The following is a 5325-nucleotide window of genomic DNA, read 5'->3' on the forward strand; positions in this document are numbered from 1 at the left end:
ACACACAAATAAAATTGAACCTTTAACAGTTTCTCCATTCAACTGTATACCAGTTGACTCCAGTAGGTGCAGGTCAGCTAGCAGTGGCTGCATTATATGATGGAGGCCATATTTAGCAACAAGAGAAGATTTGGCAAGTAGAACAAGGTACTTAGCATTTAATTTGGACAGGTACTTGGGCTGTATGTTCAGGATTGACATATACCCAGCCAGAAGTTTATGCTTCCCACGCTTGCTGCCCAGTGGGTTGCAAATTTCGAAGTCATCAAAATAAAGCTGGAGAACTAATGCTTTGTCATTCATAGACTTGAAGATCCGGTGGTTTTTATAAAACTCCCCATCAAAAGCATCCTGAAGAAGGCCACTGCTAGCTTTTCTTTTTTTAAAAAGGTCACAGACACTTGCAACAGTTTTCACCGTGTCAAGCACTGATACGTACTGGTATGTTTCTTTTTTTTCCTTATCTGAACATACCACTGTTTTCGGGGCAACAAAACTACATGAAGCTTTCCAATACTTTTCACGGCCTGCCCTGGTTGTAAACTTGGAAATTTCAGTCATGTCAGCTGTACCTAGCTCTGCTCTATAGTCTTGCACAAAATTCACAATGTCATTTGCTATTTCATTTACCACACTCAATGGCAACTGTCGGCCTTCTTGCCACTTTAGTAGCAAAGATGAAAGGTGCATAGCGCATTCCGTATTTGGATCAGATGAGCCAACACTTGCATGATTTGTTACATGAACATCCGCTGGCTCTGGAACATTGTTTCCACAGGATGTCTCATCATCTCTTGTGTCCTGTAGGTTATCGGACAGTGATGGTGGAGGACTTGCAACTGTTGTCTTCATAGAAGAGGCAGACAGATGTTGGTGGCACCGGGTAACGTGCGCCCGGAAGGACCTGTAGAGTCTGTAAGAATTTGTGCAGCCTTCCAAGCTGCAGTTCCAATTCCCTTCAGAGCCATGCCATGAGCTGAAGTGCCGAAAAAGAGTGGACAAAGATGGTGCCCTGTGGCAACACTTTCTGCAGCTGTATGTTCTTCTGCACTGCATCTGAAAGCCAAAAAATGCAAGTGTTTGGTATCTCTCATTTCAGCTGGTGCCGCAGCAAGAACACAGAAAATTTGCAATGGCAGTAAATTCAAAAATCCCACAAGGCTTTGGCAAGAATTATGTAATGCAAAATAAATAGTTGCGGTTACAGGTTTTCATGCATATTCTGCAGGAATGGGATTGAACTCAAAACAAATTTACACTGCGAGCATACAACAGTGCCAGAGGAAAAAGCCTTTGTCCTATGTAGGAGTTCGCAACAGAAAGGAAAGCTATTGAAGGAAGTAGACAGCAGACGCCAGCACACTGAATTCTACAAAACATGTTTGGATCATGTCAAGGCAGCCACAGCTGGCCATAGCCAAGCCAAGCTCAGCCTAACGGGGAGCCGAGCAGATGATGGCCGTATTAAGTAGCCATGTAATCTTGGTACATATTAATAAATAACTATTGTTTACATGGTGCCAAAAGCGCAATCTTGCGAGATGAAGAAGGAAGCGTAAAAGCAAGCAGTGCAGAAGAAGAAATCAACGAAGACGAAAGTGGCAAATAAACGTGAACGAGGCCAACACTAATTTTGAAACCATGGTGGACAGTGGTCTGATGCCAATGAAACCAATCGACTTGCGATCGCTGTCACAAAATGCATGGGAAGACTGACTACACAGATACGAGTCATATGCCACAGCGGTACAACTCCACAAGAAGCTGCCAGAAGTGCAAATGGCAAATTTCATGGCTGTTATTGAACCGGATGTGCAAGTAGCATTCTGACTCTCTCTAAGCAAGGAAGAAAAACCTTGAAGTAGCCAAGCAAAGGTTCAAACCACAGTTCACTCCAAAGATAAGCCACACTACAAACACAAGTTCAACTAGATGGAGCAAAAGGAACTGCGCCCTTCATCGAGTTCCCGACAGCAGCCAGACTGCAGACAAAGAAATGCCAGTTCGGAGACCTGTCCGACGAGCTGCTCAGAGATGGCATCATTATCAGTATATCCAACGATGATGTGCGAGAGAGGCTGCTGAGCAATCCTACCATACACATTCAGAAACCCATCAGCCTATGCAGGGCAAGTGAGCAAGAATCGATGCAACTGAAACAAATCACTTGCAAGGATACCGGGGTGGTCAATGCAATCCAAGAATAAAAATGCGAGCTGAAGAATGACTCAAAGAGGACCACACCCAAATAAGTACTGACTACCAAGATATGCCAGCAAATTATGTGCAGGATACCACAAGCCTAGAGTATGCCAAACCTATTTGCAAGCAGTGGCACAAGTGCCAAAAGATAGAATGCTTAGCAACAGTTAGCCGAACAGGCAGAAGATAAGCGCAGTATCACATGCACTCCATTGATGACAAAGAAGACACCGAGCTGTGCATGTCGGAGGTAAAGACAAAAGAAAGCAAGACGAAATTAAGTTCAGCGATAGTGCCACAGTCACCATCAAGTTGGACACAGGCGTACAGTGCAATGTACGACCACTGAAAAAGTGCTACCAATGGGTGTTCACTTACATCCATCTACTGCCAGAAGAATTTGACATACAGCAACTGCAATATGCAAGTGATGGGTGAAGCCAAAGGAACCTGTGCAGTAATGGAATGAAGAGCTAAGCTAAAATTTTAGTTGTCAATATTGATGCCATACCAGTGCTACAACAGAACGCCTGCGAGTTATTCAATCTGCTGTAGAGAGTGTATACATAAAAGGCAAGACAAATCGAAATTTCCGAAGCCTTCCACTATGACGCCCCTTATAGCCTGAGTCGCGTTAGGACATTAAACCCACCATAAACCTAAACCTAAATGTAACATCTTCCAAGGCAACAGATGCGTCAGAAATTTTTAGTATGAAATGAACATAAAAGAAGAAGGTAGCAAAAGATTAGTAAACGAACCCTCCCCCCCCCCCCCCAGAAGGATCCCTTAATGTCTGATTGATGAATTCAAGAAAGCTGATAAGCATGGAAGCATGGAACAGAAGGGAACAGAAGGGAATCATCGAAAAAAATCACAGAACCGGCTGCTAAGAGTCTGCATAGTTCAGATGAAATGAACAAAGTGCTGCTAAAGAGAAATTATCTGCTAAAGACACTGGCCAAAGAAGCCCTGAAAGGAACACCAGCACTGGCATACTATGTCAGAGGGCTATGATGCTTTCAGTTGATGCAGTTCTGCTGCAAGAAGGAAAGCCCATTACTTATGCATCAGCCTCAGTGACCGAGCCCCAGCAGAAGTGTCACCAAACTGAAAAAGAAGCACTGGCAATCTGGCATGGATGTAAGAAATTTTACCAGTATACAGTGCACTTAACCGAAGACTTTACACAGTTTTGAAAAATAAACTTTGAGTTAGAAGAGCGCTTTTTTCAGCATGGCATTGTCAGCGGTATGGTACATCAGCATGCAGCTAACACTTGCTAACTAGCAGGCTGGTTAATTAATATTGAATAATATTGAATTTATCTCACCGTAACTAATATCCATGTCAGTTTTCAGAACTTTGAAAATGCTCGGCGCTGTGGCCCAACAAATTCTGGCTACATCACGCCAAAATGCATGCGCTTTCAAGAAGCTTGCAAGCAAAGCAACCTCTCCAGTGCACATAACTCGTTGAAATAGCCAAAATTCATTGGGCCACAGCATCGACGGTGACCGCATTTTCGAAATTCTAAAAACTGATATGTTTATTACATACCATGGGTTATACGTATAGCCTCTCAATGATTAAGGAGCCTAACTAACAGTAATAGTTAAAACTTTACTGAATATTAGCTAACCAGCCTGCTAGCACGTTTTAGCTGCATTCTGATGTACTGCACTGCTGACAATGCTATGTAAAAAAAAAGTTCTGTTCTATCTAAAAACCTATTTTTAAAAATTCTGTAAAGTCTTGGAAACATCCTGTATATATGGCAGACCACTGACCATAAGACTGACGTCAAACAGATTGAAAGCACTGCCAAACAACAAAACACTAAGCAAGGCAAAGGCTAGACATGCAGCAGTATGCACCTACAATCGTTTATAAGAGAGGTCAAAAGATTACAACAGCAAAGGAACAACCGAAGAGTGCACGAAGAACCCCCAGGTCATGGAAATTGTCCCAGTGGCACCAAATGCATGGGAGGTTTTCAAGAAAGAGGTTGAAATGGACAAAGGCTTATGAGAGGTCATAAGAATGATCGCAAACGGGTGGCCAAACAATTCCAAAGGCCCTGATGAAACCAGCAAAGCTGTATTGGTCACTCAAGGGCGAGCTTGCAGTTACAAAGGCGTGTTTCCGGTCAGTGATTCCGAAGTCCTGGAGGAACAGAGTCCTTAAACAAATACATACAGGACATATTGGCATAAACAGTTGCCTCAAGAAAGCCAGGGAAACTATATATACTGACCTGGTATGACAGTTGATATAAAGAACTGTGTGGAAAGGTGCCCAGCATGCCAAGAAACTAACAAGAAGCCACCATGTGAGCCCGTGCTCATGAAGGAAATACCAAGCTTTCCTTGGGAAAGAGTTGCATCAGACTTCTTTCGCTTCGAAGGCAAACCCATTGCGTTCTCATAACAGCTACACTGGTTGTCCAGGCTTTAAGAGTCCTCATGGTGAATCATTGTAAGAAGTCGTCAGTGTCATAATGGTTGGCCACTCATGGAGTTCCCAAGATACTAGAAACCGACGATGGGGTATTGTTGTTAATGTTTAAGTGGTTTGTTTAATAAAATAAAAACGGAAGTAAAAAAATTGCTAGCTGTGGCATCTGCCATCGACACCTGAAGCACTGAGCTGCAGTTAGCTTGAGTAAAAGGACAGGCAGAAAAGAATGAAGGGGAAAGAGTGGAGCGATAAGGGAGAAAGGATAGGAGGGGCCATGTTACGCAGCAGAAGAGTTCAAGAAGTGCAGCAACAACTGAGGTGAGGATTTAAACATGTACAACTTCAAGCCTGAGATACGTCCAATCAAATGGCCTCGCAAAACGAGCTTCAAACAGCAACGGTAATACTGTGAAAATGCACTGAAGTACACAGTCGCCCACTGTTAAGCGCGCACGCTGCGTTGCGTTGGTGAAAACAGCTCCGTCTATAGTTCGACGCACTGCAGCGGCCAACGCAACCGGCGGCTGCCAGCGTGCCCCGACGGGCCCGGCGCAGATTTGGCTCACGACTGCTACGGATTGCTGTCGCCAACGTGACGTAGTGCGCGCGCGCGTCGGACTATAAACGCGCCTTTAGTACGAACACGGCGCGGTGCAGACGTAC

The 5325-nt window shown here is 44.1% G+C and overlaps 1 pseudogene; it reads left to right on the forward strand.

The window, feature by feature from the left end:
• The first annotated feature begins 1650 nt into the window (after positions 1 to 1650).
• On the forward strand, positions 1651 to 2207 carry LOC149354502 (uncharacterized; annotated as a pseudogene).
• The last annotated feature ends 3118 nt before the right edge of the window (positions 2208 to 5325 follow it).

This window comes from Amblyomma mixtum, chromosome 3 (genome assembly GCF_055824585.1).
Source record: "Amblyomma mixtum isolate Tamu chromosome 3, ASM5582458v1, whole genome shotgun sequence".
NCBI classification, from domain to species: Eukaryota; Metazoa; Arthropoda; class Arachnida; order Ixodida; family Ixodidae; genus Amblyomma; species Amblyomma mixtum.